A 13,464-nucleotide genomic window follows, 5' to 3' on the forward strand; every position below is an offset into this window, starting at 1 on the left:
TAATTCACAAATGACTGTGTGTTTAAGTTCTTAGATACAGAAGAGGAGGCTAAAGAGTTACTATCAAAACTCCACTTGAGTGCCTAACTAGGTAAGAAGTTTGCACTTTCTGTGACTATTAACTTGGGCCCTTCACAGGTTTTAAATAAGGATGGGCATTATTTTAAAGAAAATAGTGAGAAGGGTAAAATTGAAAAGCAATAAGCTGCAAAGACTATTCTTGCATAATTGTCTAGATCCCTGCTTTACATTTAATGAGTATACAAATCACTTGGGAACCTGTCAAAATTCAACTTCATATTTAGTAGTTCTGGGAATGAGCTTAGATTTCCATTTCTGAAAAGCTCCCAAGTAACACTAATGCCACTGGTTTTTAGACTACACACATAGTAGCAAGAGTCAAAATTAGCACTGTCATACAAAAATAATGCAACACATATATGTAATTTTACTTTTTAGTAACCACATTCAAAAAATGGTGACCAGAAACCATTGAAATTAATCTTAAAAATAGATTTTCTCTAACTTGATATATCCAAAATATTAACATTTCAACATGCTTACCAATAAAAAGAAGATTGGTAATCAGATATTATCCATTCTTTTATTCATTCTCAATGTCAGATATCCATTTTGTCTTTTACACTTACAACACCTTTTAATTCAGATTCTAAGTTTTCAGTGAGCATATTGGATCTGCATTTAGATTTCATAAAACTTAATACTGAAAAAGATTTACTCACCCAAGTTGCTTGAAACAGTCCCAAAGTTTTTGTAATAACAGAGTCAAATTTTGTTTTTATAATTCGAATTCAAACTAATTAAAACTGAAAAAAGAAATGAAATATTTGGTTTCTCATTAGCCACATTTCACATGCTACCATATTGGAGAGCACAGGTCTCCATGAGATGAGAGTGGGAGTGAAGGAGGAAAAGCAGTGCTATGTTGTGGCACATAAATGGTACATGAAAGGAAGAAGGGTAAGAAGCAATAAAACAAACAAAACCCCAAAGAGCTCTTGAAAAAAACCAGGAGACACAGCTCAAGAGACCAATTGTGTGCCTCTCTTCCCAGTTCTTCTTACAGTAATGTCATATTGGGTACTGTGAATCTGGCCATGCTGGACGTATTCACAGCAGAGATGAAAACAGTTAATGGTTCCCTTTCTCCCCAAAGCCAGTTGTTAAATATTTACCGGCACATCCCTAGAATTGAAATATTTTAAGAATTAGATCAGTTTATTCTCATTTTCTAATAGCTTTCCATCCAAATGAAATCTAAAATCATTTAATACACTATGCATTCTGGCTTTAGTTAATCTCTCCAAAATAATTTACATCCTGACATTAGATTACCTTGCTTTTCCCTCAACATGCCAAGTTTTTATCAATTAGCATTTTCTTTGCTTGAACATTTTCCCCACAGATCTATGAATTTCATCCTTTTACATATTTGCTCAAAGATTTATTTCTCAGAAAAGCCTTGAGGTACCAGTTCCTCCCTCACGACTAGTGATGACCTATCTGCATCCTTACTCTATTTTTCTTACTAGAATTAAATATAACCTGAAATTATATCTTTTTAAAATTATTTTTTAATTTATTTTTCTGTCTGTGGAAATAAAATATAAGCTCCTTGAGGACTTTGTTGGTTTTGCTCTAGTGCCTTAAGCCCCTAGAACTCCACATGGTACATAGTGGCATGCGATAATAATTTGGGGCATATGAGAATAAATGAATGAATGAATTTAAGTGGGACTATGATACAAGAATTTGATAAATGATGGCAGATAGAGGATAAACAGAGTCCAAGAAGACACTCAGTTTCTAGGCTTAAATGATCAGGAAGATATTCACTAAGTAAGATAATAAACAAGAAGAAAGGCAAATGCGGAGATGAGTGTTACAAGTTCAGCTGACTCAACTTTCTCCTCCACACCCTCCTTTTCAGTGCATTTCAGTCCCTAAAACCTTGGAGTCCTAAGTGCTGAGAAGGAGAAGCCAAGGTGATGAAATAAGAGGGTGAGGATCCCCAGTATCTGCCATTAGGTCCTCCCCTAAAAGTCTGGATAGTGGGAAATGACATTGTCAAAACAATGTAGGCCTTGAGGAAGAACCCATGACTACAAGATGTCTCCCAAAGGACACCAAAGTCCAAAGATGGCCGCACTAAGAGAGCACTTAGATTAGCCAACCAAGAGCCATGGCAGCAGAGTATAAAGGGGGTGGCAAGGCCTCAGGAGTACTGGCAGAAGTGTTTCAGAGCCATGACAACAAACAAGGTTATATGACTTTGGATCCACAGAGCATTTCTCATCCTGGGAACTAGTTAAGGCCCTGTCACTTGGCAAGTGGGTTCTATGTAACTCAGGACCAGCTCAAGCTGTTAAATGATTTTCCCACAGCTGTACATTTTATGGGAGTTCATGTAGAGATTTCAGTTATATCACAGTATTTTTAGTATTTGGAAATATTTTTAAAAATCAAAGTCTTTTCACATGTGACAAAAATAGTTACTCTAAAGTATCTATCATATCTATTTGTTAGCAGACACCCTTATTTGCACAGTGTTGTTTACTTGTTCACTCTACAATAAGGTCATGACTATTCTATTCATGTATGTTAATTTTATATATTTTGCCTTATTGATTTTCATAACTTAGTGCATAAAAATAATATGTGCTTATTCTCTAGTCTCTAAATTATTTTAAAAAGCATACAACTTTTGCTCTTTTCATACTTGTCGAAAGTAGGTAAGGATGCCCATAGTGGCATCCCATTTAGAGATTAACTGGGGACACATGGAAAAGCACCCCACTAAATAGTGGGGAGAAAGTTGGTAAATTTCAAACCTGAAATTGTATTATTTGACTGAAAATCAGAGCAGATGAAATTAGAAATAATTCAGAATAACAGAATTCTGACTTTAACTTGAATCACTAAGCTAATTTTTATATTTTAATATCTACACGTGTGCATTCACGAGGGGGTATCCTGGTTATTATTAAAAAGAAAAAAAAACAAACCTGTCAGCTAAAGTAGAGATCAAAATACAAATTGTAACACAAAGGAACATTATGTGAATTTGTGTCACTCCCTGGAGAACTTTAAGTTTATAAAAAGCAATGGATGGATTACATGAAGACATAAATATGCTCCTGCATTTTTATCTGTGACAGATACACTCTTATTGTAATGCAGTCTTAAAATGACACCACCTTGGGCTATGAGCTCATCAGAGCTCTCAAGCTCAGCAGGGTCAAATCTGGCTAATGTCTAAAAGGATGACCTCCAAGGAAAATCCAGGTGCAAGAGGATATAATGTTAGCAATTCAATAGATGACATGGTTCTCTTTAAGTCACTAATAAGCAATTTCCCCTCAAGATCACTATCAGACACCATGCTACCGGATGTTTCTTTGTAAAGATTTAATACATATGGACATTTAAGATCTCGTGAATTTTTTACTAACGTCTTTATTATCATTTATAATCATTCTATGTTTGACAAATATTGGGGAAACCCAGTATTTAGGTATAATATACATAACATGAAATTTACCATCTTAACCCTTTTTTTTTCTTTTTTTTATATAATTTTTTATTTTTTATAAACATATATTTTTATCCCCAGGGGTACAGGTCTGTGAATCACCAGGTTTACACACTTCACAGCACTCACCAAAGCATATCCCCTCCCCAATGTCCATAATCCCACCCCCTTCTCCCAAACCCCCTCCCCCCAGCAACCCTCAGTATGTTTTGTGAGATTAAGAGTCACTTATGGTTTGTCTCCCTCTCAATCCCATTTTCTTTCATTTATTCTTCTCGTACCCACTTAAGCCCCCATGTTGCATCACCACTTCCTCATATCAGGGAGATCATATGATAGTTGTCTTTCTCCACTTGACTTATTTCGCTAAGCATGATACGCTCTAGTTCCATCCATGTTGTCGCAAATGGCAAGATTTCATTTCTTTTGATGGCTGCATAGTATTCCATTGTGTATATATACCACATCTTCTTGATCCATTCATCTGTTGATGGACATCTAGGTTCTTTCCATAGTTTGGCTATTGTGGACATTGCTGCTATAAACATTCAGGTACACGTGCCCCTTTGGATCACTACGTTTGTATCTTTAGGGTAGATACCCAATAGTGCAATTGCTGGGTCATAGGGCAGTTCTATTTTCAACCCTTTTTAAGTATACAAGTCAGAGATACTAAGTACATCTGTATTGTGCAATAATTGCCAACACCCATCATTAGAAATCTTTCCATCTTGAAAAACTAAAATACTATGCCAATTAAATAATAACTCCCCATTCTCTCTTCTGTCAGTCAGTCCTTTGGGATCCATCATTCCACTTTCTGTCTTAATGATTTTGACTTGTCTCGGTACCTTATGTAAGTGGAATCATAGAATATTTGTCTTTTTGTGATTGGCTTATTTCCCATAGCATAATGTCCTCAAGTGTTTCCGTGTTGCAGTATATTTCAGAATTCCCTTCTTTCTTAAGACCAAATTATATTTCATGGTATGTATAGGCCACATTTTATTTATTCATTTATCTGTCCATGGACACTTGGTTTGTTACCATGTTTAATTACTGTGAATAAAGTTGCTACAAACATGCACATACCAATATCCCTGAAACCCTGCTTTCAAGTCTTTGGGGTATATACCCAGAAATGAAATTGCTGGATCAAACAGTAATTCTATTTTAATTTTTTAAGGAACCAGCATATAGTTTTCCACTATGTTATACCAATTTACATTTCCACTAATAGAGCACAAGGGCTCTACACTCTCAACAACACTTGTTATTCTGTGTTCTGTTTTTCATAGTAGGTATCCTAAAAGGTGTGCAGTAGTACCTCACTGTAGGTATCCTAAAAGGTGTGAAGTAGTATGGCACTATCAGTTTCCCTAATAATGAATGATGTTGAGCACTTATTTATTTCCACTTTTTGTTTACAGATCATTCATACATCTTTGGAGAAATATCTATTTAAGCCCTTTGTCCATTTTTGAATTGGGATTTTTTTTTTTTTGTTACTGAGTTTTAGATATTCTCTCTATATTTTTGATATTAACCCTTCATTAAATATGTGATTTGCAAATAATTTTTCCCATTCCATAGAGATGCCTCTTCAACGCATTTGTAGTGTTCCTTAATACACAGAAATTTTAATTTTTATGAAATCCAATTTGTCTACTTTATTGTTCTTGCCTATTTCCTTTGCTATCATAGCTAAGAAATTGCCAGGCTCAAATATCAGAAAGTTTTGCTTTTTTTTTTAGAGTTTTATAATTTCAGGCTTACACTTAGGTCTTTGATTTATCTTGAGTTAATTTTTATATCTGGTATTAAATAAAGGTTCAACTTTGTACTTCTAAATCTTGTTATTCAGTTTTCCCAGCACCTTGGTTGAAAAGACTGTCTTTTCTTCCACTGAATGGTCTTTGAACTCTTGTTGATAATAATTTGACAATATATGTGAGGGTTTTTTCCTAGGCTTTCTGTTCTATTCCATTTGTCTATGTGTCTTTCTTTATGCCAGTACCACAAGATTCTGATTATAGCTTTGTGGTAAATTTTAAAATCAGGAAATATAAGACCTCCAGCTTTGTTCTTCTTTTCCAAGTTTCTTCAACAGTTCACAGTCCTTTGAGATTTTCTTTTTTTTTTCTTTTTTTTTTTTTAAAGATTTTATTTTTGACAGAGAGAGATCACAAGTAGGCAGAAAGGCAGGCAGAGAGAGAGGAGGAAGCAGGCTCCCCGCTGTGCAGAGAGCCCGATGTGGGGCTCGATCCCAGGAGTCTGAGATCATGACCTGAGCTGAAGGCAGAGGCTTTAACCCACTGAGCCACCCAGGCGCCCCCCCTTGAGATTTTCCATATGAATTTTAGGATGAATTTTTTTTTTTCCAGCAAAAATCACCCTAGAGATCTTCATAGATATTGCATTGAATTTGTAAATTGACTTGGACAGTATTAATATCTTAACAATATTAAGTCTTCCAACCCATGAACATTAGAGAACTTTCCATTTATGTCTTCTTTAATGTCAACAATATTTTGTATATTTTGCTATGCAAGTCTTTCACCTCTTTGGTTAGATTAATTCCTAAGCATTTCATTTTTTGGTGATGCTATTTCAAACAAAATAGTTTTCTTAATTTCCATTTTAGAAATTCATTGCTAATGTGTTGAAATACAACTGACTTTTGTCTGTAAACTTCTTATCCTACTATTTTCTTGAATTTGTTTATTAGTTCTGATCACTTTTTTTCGTGGAATCTTTAGAGGTTTCTGTATGTAACGTCATATCATCTGCAAATGGAGATAATTTCACTCTTTTCCAATTTAGATGTATATTTCTTTTTCTTACCTAATTGCTCTGGTAGGACTTCCAGGACTCTGTTAAACGAAAAAGTAATGAAAGCAGCATTCCTGCTTTGTTTCTGATCTTAGAGAAAAAGTTTTTAGGCTTTTACCATTGTGTATGAAGTTCACTATGGGATTTTCTTATATGGCTTTTATTTGTTCAGGTAGTTTCCTTTTATTCCTAGATTTCTGTGTGTTTTTATAATGAAAGAGAGTTGAATTTTGTCATTTTTTTTCTTACATCAAGGGAGATAATTTTGTGTTGCTGTTTCCTTTTATTCTATTAAATTGGTGTATTACAGGGGCGACTGGGTGGCTCAGTGGGTTAAAGCCTCTGCCTTCAGCTTGGGTCATGATCCCCGGGGTTGTGGGATTGAGCCCCACATCAGGCTCTCCGCTGAACAGGGAGCCTGCTTCCTCCTCCCTCTCTCCCTGCCTCTCTGCCTACTTGTAGATCTCTGTCTGTCAAATAAATAAAATCTTTAAAAAAAAATTGGTGTCTTACATTGATAAATTTTTATATGTTGAACCACACCTGCATTCCAAAAATAAATCCCACTTGATTATGGTATATAATCCTTTTTGAATTTGGTTTGCTAGTATTTTGTTGAGAATTTTTGCATTAATGTTCATAAGGAATATTGGCCTGTAGTTTACCTTTCTTTTACTGAAGTGTAGTTGACATACCATATTACATTAGTTTCAAGTGGTTTTCTTATAGTATCTCTCACTGGCTTTAGAATTCTAACGCTGGCCTAATATAATGAGTTAGAAAGTATAATCTTTTCATTTTGGGGGGGTAGTTGAAGAGGAATAAGTGTTGATTATTTTTTAAATATTTGATAAAATTCATCAGTGACACCATCAGGTCTAGGGCTTTTCTTTGTCAATTTTTTTATTATTACTGATGCAATCTTTCAGTTAGTTATATGTCTATTTGTTTATTTATTTTTAAAGATTTTATTTATTAACTTGACTGTGGGGAAGCCGGCTACAGAGATGGAGCCAAGGAGTGAGCTCTCAGCTCAGGGTTACCTTGAACCAGTCGCAGGCTCAGTGAGCTCAAAGCGCAGCCAGAGGCCAGGGACACGGGAGTAATTGAGCACTTTCTCTGAGGGTGCACTGAGGAGTGGGCCCCCGAGCTCTCGGCTCCTCTGGGCTGGAGATTGGGAGGCCACCATTTTCATTCCCAGTCTCGGGAAATCTACAGAAAGCGTTCAGGGAACAAAAGCTCCCAAAAGTGTACCTGAACAGATTACTTAGCCCTGCCCCTGGCAAGTGTGATGCAATTCCGCCTGGGGCAAAGACACTTGAGAATCACTACAACAGGCCCCTCCCCCAGAAGATCAACAAGAAATTCAGCCAAGACCAAGTTCCTGTACCAAGGAGAACAGCAGAATCTCAGAGAAAGAGAGAGCAAAGTATGGAATTCATGGCTTTCTCCCCATGATTACTTAGTCTTGCAGTTAATTTAATTATTTTTAATATTATCTTTTTTTTTCTAAATTTTTTAAAACTTTTACCCTTTCCTCTTTTAACATTGTTTAACTAGTTTATCTTAACAATAGCTTTCATAAATAATAATAATAATCATAATCTTTTTTGAAACTTCATTATTATAGTCATAGTTTATTCTTCATTGTATCTAACTTTATTTTTTGTATACAAATAGGGTTTTTTCTTCTAAAAAATTTAGGGTGCAATTTCTTCTAATAGATCAAAATATGCCTTAAATCTAGCTCCGGGCTTGTTTTAGTCTTCAGCTCAAGCAAAATCTCTCCACTTTCTTTTTTCTTTATTCTCCCAACCTACTTACTTTATCAACTCCTTTTTTAGAAATTGAAAAAAAATTTTTTTTCACCTTTATAGGCATATTCTATCCCTTCATTGTGTTTACCCTTATATATGTTTTTCATTCTTTAAAATTTTGGGAGGTGGTTTCTTCTAAGAGAACAAAATACTCCCAATATTAAGTGGATGACCTTGTTCTAGTCACCAGTCTGGTATATATATATATTTTATTTTTTTATATTTTTTAAAATTTGTTTTCTTTCTTCTTTCTTTCTTTTTTTAATTTTATTTTTCCTGAACTTTTTTTTTAATCCCCTTTCTCCCCTCCATGATTTGAGGTCTCTTCTGATTTGGCTCCAGTACATTTTCCTGGGGTCTTTGCCACCCTTTTAATATTTCATTTTCTCCTTCATATATTCTTATCTGGACAAAATGACAAGGCAGAAAAAGTCACTCAAAGAAAAGAACAAGAGGCAATACCAAAGGCTAGGGACCTAATCAATACAGACATTGGTAATATGTCAGATCTAGAGTTCAGAAAAATTATTCTCAAGGTTCTAGCTGGGCTCATAAAAGGCATGGAATATATTAGAGAAACCCCCCTCTGGAGAGATAAAAGCCCTTTCTGGAGAAATAAAAGAACTAAAATCTAACCACATTGAGATAAAGAAAGCCATTAATGAGGTGCAATAAAAAATGGAGACTCTTACTGCTAGGATAAATGAGGCAGAAGAAAGAATTAGTCATATAGAAGACCAAATGACAGAGAATAAAGAAGCTGAGCAAAAGAGAGACAAACAAATACTGGACCACCAGGGGAGAATTCGAGAGATAAGTGACACCATAAGACAAAACAACATTAGAATAATTGGGATTCCAGAAGAAGAAAGAGAGGAGTAGAAGGTATATGGAAGAGAATTATTGTAGAGAATTTCCCTAATATGGCAAAGGGAACAAGCATCAAAATCCAGGAGGTACAGAGAACCCCCCTCAAAATCAATAAGAATAGGTCCACACTGCGTCACCTAATAGTAAAATTAACAAGTCTAAGCTACAAAGAGAAAATCCTGAAAGCAGTCTGTGAAAAGAAGTCTGTAACATACATGGTAAAAATATTATATTGGCAGCAGACTTATCCACAGAGACCTGGAAGGCCAGAAAGAGCTGGCATGATATATTCAGAGCACTAAATGAGAAAAACATGCAGCCAAGAATACTATATCCAGCTAGGCTATCATTGAAAATAGAAGGAGAGATTAAAACCTTCCAGGACAAACAAAAACTGAAAGAATTTGCAAACACCAAACCAGCTCTACAGGAAATCTTGAAAGGGGTCCTCTAAGCAAAGAGAGAGCCTACAAGTGGTAGATCAGAAAGGAACAGAGACCATATACAGTAACAGTCACCTTACAGGCAATACAATGGCACTAAATTCATATCTCTCAATAGTTACCCTGAATGTTAATGGGCTAAATGCCCCTGTCAAAAGACACAGGCTATCAGAATGGATAAAAAAACAAAACCCATCTATATGTTGCCTCCAAGAAACTCATTTTAAGCCCGAAGACACCTCCAGATTTAAAGTGAGGGGGTGGAAAAGAATTTACCATGCTAATGGACATCAGAAGAAAGCAGGAGTGGCAATCCTTATATCAGATCAATTAGATTTTAAGCCAAAGACTATAATAAGAGATGAGGAAGGACACTATATCATACTCAAAGGGTCTGTCCAACAAGAAGATCTAACAATTTTAAATATCTATGCCCCTAACATGGGAGCAGCCAACCATATAAGCCAATTAATAACAAAATCAAAGAAACACATCAACAATAATGCAATAATAGTAGGGGACTTTAACACTCCCCTCACTGAAAGGGACAGATCATCCAAGGAAAAGATCAACAAGGAAATAAAGGCCTTAAATGATACACTGGACCAGATGGACATCACAAATATATTCAGAACATTTCATCCCAAAGCAACAGAATACATATTCTTCTCTAGTGCACATGGAACATTCTCAAGAATAGATTACATCCTGGGTCACAAATAAGGTTTCAACTGGTAACAAAAGATTGGGATCATTCCCTGCATATTTTCAGACCACAATGCTCTGAAGCTAGAATTCAATCACAAGAGGAAATTTGGAAAGAACCTAAATACATGGAGACTAAACAGCATCCTTCTAAAGAATGAATGGGTCAACCAAGAAATTAAGTAAAAATTGAAAAAATTCATGGAAACAAATGATAATGAAAACACAAGTGTTTAAAATCTGTGGGACACAGCAAAGGCAGTCCTACAAGGAATATATATAGTGGTACAAGCCTTTGTCAAGAAACAAGAAAGGTCTCAAATACACAACCTAACCCTACACCTAAAGGAGCTAGAGAAAGAACAACAAAGAAAGCCTAAACCCAGCAGGAGAAGAGAAATCATAAAGATCAGAGCAGAAATCAATGAAATAGAAACAACAACAACAAAAAAATAGAACAAATCAACGAAACTAGGAGCTGGTTCTTTGAAAGAATTAATAAGATTAATAAACCCCTGGCCAGACTTATCAGAAAGAAGAGAGAAATGACCCAAATAAAATCATGAATGAAAGAGGAGAGATCACAACCAACACCAAAGAAATACAAACAATTATGAGAAATTATTATGAACAACTCTATGGCAACAAATTTGGCCATCTGGAAGAAATGGATGCATTCCTGGAGACATATAAACTAAGACAACTGAACCAGGAAGAAATAGAAAACCTAAACAGACCTATAACCAGTAAGGAGATTGAAACAGTCATCAAAAATCTCAAACAAACAAAAGCCCAGGGCCAGACGGCTTCCCAGGGGAATTCTACCAAACATCTAAAGAAGAATTAATACCTATTCTCCTGAAACTGTTCCAAAAAATAGAAATGGAAGGAAAACTTCCAAACTCATTTTATGAGGCCAGCATAACCTTGATCCCAAAACCAGACAAGGATCCCATCAAAAAAGAGAATTACAGACCAATATACTTGATGAACACAGATGCAAAAATTCTCATTAAAATACTAGCCAATAGGATCTAACAGTACATTAAAAAGATTATTCAACACTACCAAGTGGGATTTATTCCAGGGCTGCAAGTTTGGGTCAACATCCACAAATCAATCAATGTGATACAATACATTAATAAAAGAAAGAACAAAAGCCATATGATATTCTCAAAAGATGCTGAAAAAGCATTTGACAAAGTACAGCATCCCTTCCTGATCAAAACTCTTCAAAGTGTTGAGATAGAGGGCACATACCTCAATATCATCAAAGCCATCTATGAAAAACCCACTGCAAATATCATTCTCAATGGAGAAAAACTGAAAGCTTTTCCACTAAGTTCAGGAACATGGCAGGGATGTCCATTATCACCACTACTACTCAACATAGTACTAGAAGCCCTAGCTTCAGCAATCAGACAACAAAAAGAAATTAAGTGCATCCAAATAAGTAAAGAAGAAGTCAAACTATCACTTTTTGCAGATGATATGATACTATATGTGGAAAACCCAAAAGATTCCACCCCAAAACTGCTAGAACTTGTACAGGAATTCAGTAAAGTGTCAGGATATAAAATCAATGCACAGAAATCAGTTGCATTTCTCTTCACCAACAAAAAGACAGGAGAAATTAAGGAGTCAATCCCATTTACAGATGCACCCAAAACCACAATATACCTAGGAATAAACCTAACCAAAGAGGCAAAGAATCTATACTCAGAAAACTATAAAGTACTCATGAAATAAGCTGAGGAAGACGAAAGGAAATGGAAAAGTGTTCCATGCTCCTGGATTAGAAGAATAAATATTGTGAAAATGTCTATGCTACCTATAGCAATCTACACATTTAAGTGTACTCCCTATCAAATCCCATCAAATCCCTATCAAAATCCCATCCATTTTTTTCAAAGAAATGGAACAAATAATCCTAAAATGTATATGAAACCAGAAAAGACTTCGAATAGCCAAAGGAATATTGAAAAAGGAAGCCAAAGTTGGTGGAATCACAATTCCAGACTTCAAGCTCTATTACAAAGCAGTCATCATCAAGACAGTATGGTACTGGCACAAAAACAGACACATAGATCAATGGAACAGAATAGAGAGCCCAGAAATAGACCCTCAACTCTCTGGTCAACTAATCTTCGACAAAGCAGGAAAGAATGTCCAATGGAAAAAAGGCAGTCTCTTCAACAAATGGTGTTGAGAAAATTGGACAGCCACATGCATAAAAATGAAACGGGACCATTTCCTTACACTATACCCGAAAATAGACTCAAAGTGGATAAAAAACCTCCACGTGAGACAGGAATTCATCAAAATCCTTGAGGAGAACACAGGCAGCAACGTCTTTGACCTCAGCCGCAGCAACTTCTTCCTGGGAACATCACCAAAGGCAAGGGAAGCAAGGGCAAAGATGAACTATTGGGATTTCATCAAGATCAAAATCTTTTATACAGCAAAGGAAACAGTTAACAAAACCAAAAGACAACTGACAGAATGGGAGAAGCTTTTCGCAAACGATATATCAGATAAAGGGCTAGTATCCAAAATCTATAAAGAGCTTAATAAACTCAAAACCCAAAGAACAAATAATCCAATCAAGAAATGGGCAGAGGACATGAATAGACATTTCTGCAAAGAAAACATCCAGGTGGCCAACAGACACATGAAAAAGTGCTCCACATCACTTGGCATCAGAGAAATACAAATCAAAACCACAATGAGATAGCACCTCACACCAGTCAGAATGGCTCATATAACAAGTCAGGAAATGACAGATGCTGGCAAGGATGCGGAGAAAGGGGAACCCTCCTACACTGTTGGTGGGAATGCAAGCTGGTGCAGCCACTCTGGAAAACAGCATGGAGGTTCCTCAAAATGTTGAAAATAGAACTGCCCTATGACCCAGCAATTGCATTACTGGGTATTTACCCCAAAGATACAAACGTAGTGATCTGAAGGGGCACGTGCACCCGAATGTTTATAGCAGCAATGTCCACAATAGCCAAACTATGGAAAGAACCTAGATGTCCATCAACAGATGAATGGATCAAGAAGAAGTGGTATATATACACAATGGAATACTATGAAGCCATCAAAAGAAATAAAATCTTGCCATTTGCGACGACGTGGATGGAACTAGAGGGTATCATGCTTAGCGAAATAAGTCAAGCGGAGATAGACAACTATCATATAATCTCCCTGATATGAGGAAGTGGAGATGCAACATGGGTGGATT

Source organism: Mustela putorius, unplaced genomic scaffold (genome assembly GCF_011764305.1).
Source record: "Mustela putorius furo isolate JIRA1106 unplaced genomic scaffold, ASM1176430v1.1 tig00003834_pilon_pilon_pilon, whole genome shotgun sequence".
NCBI classification, from domain to species: Eukaryota; Metazoa; Chordata; class Mammalia; order Carnivora; family Mustelidae; genus Mustela; species Mustela putorius.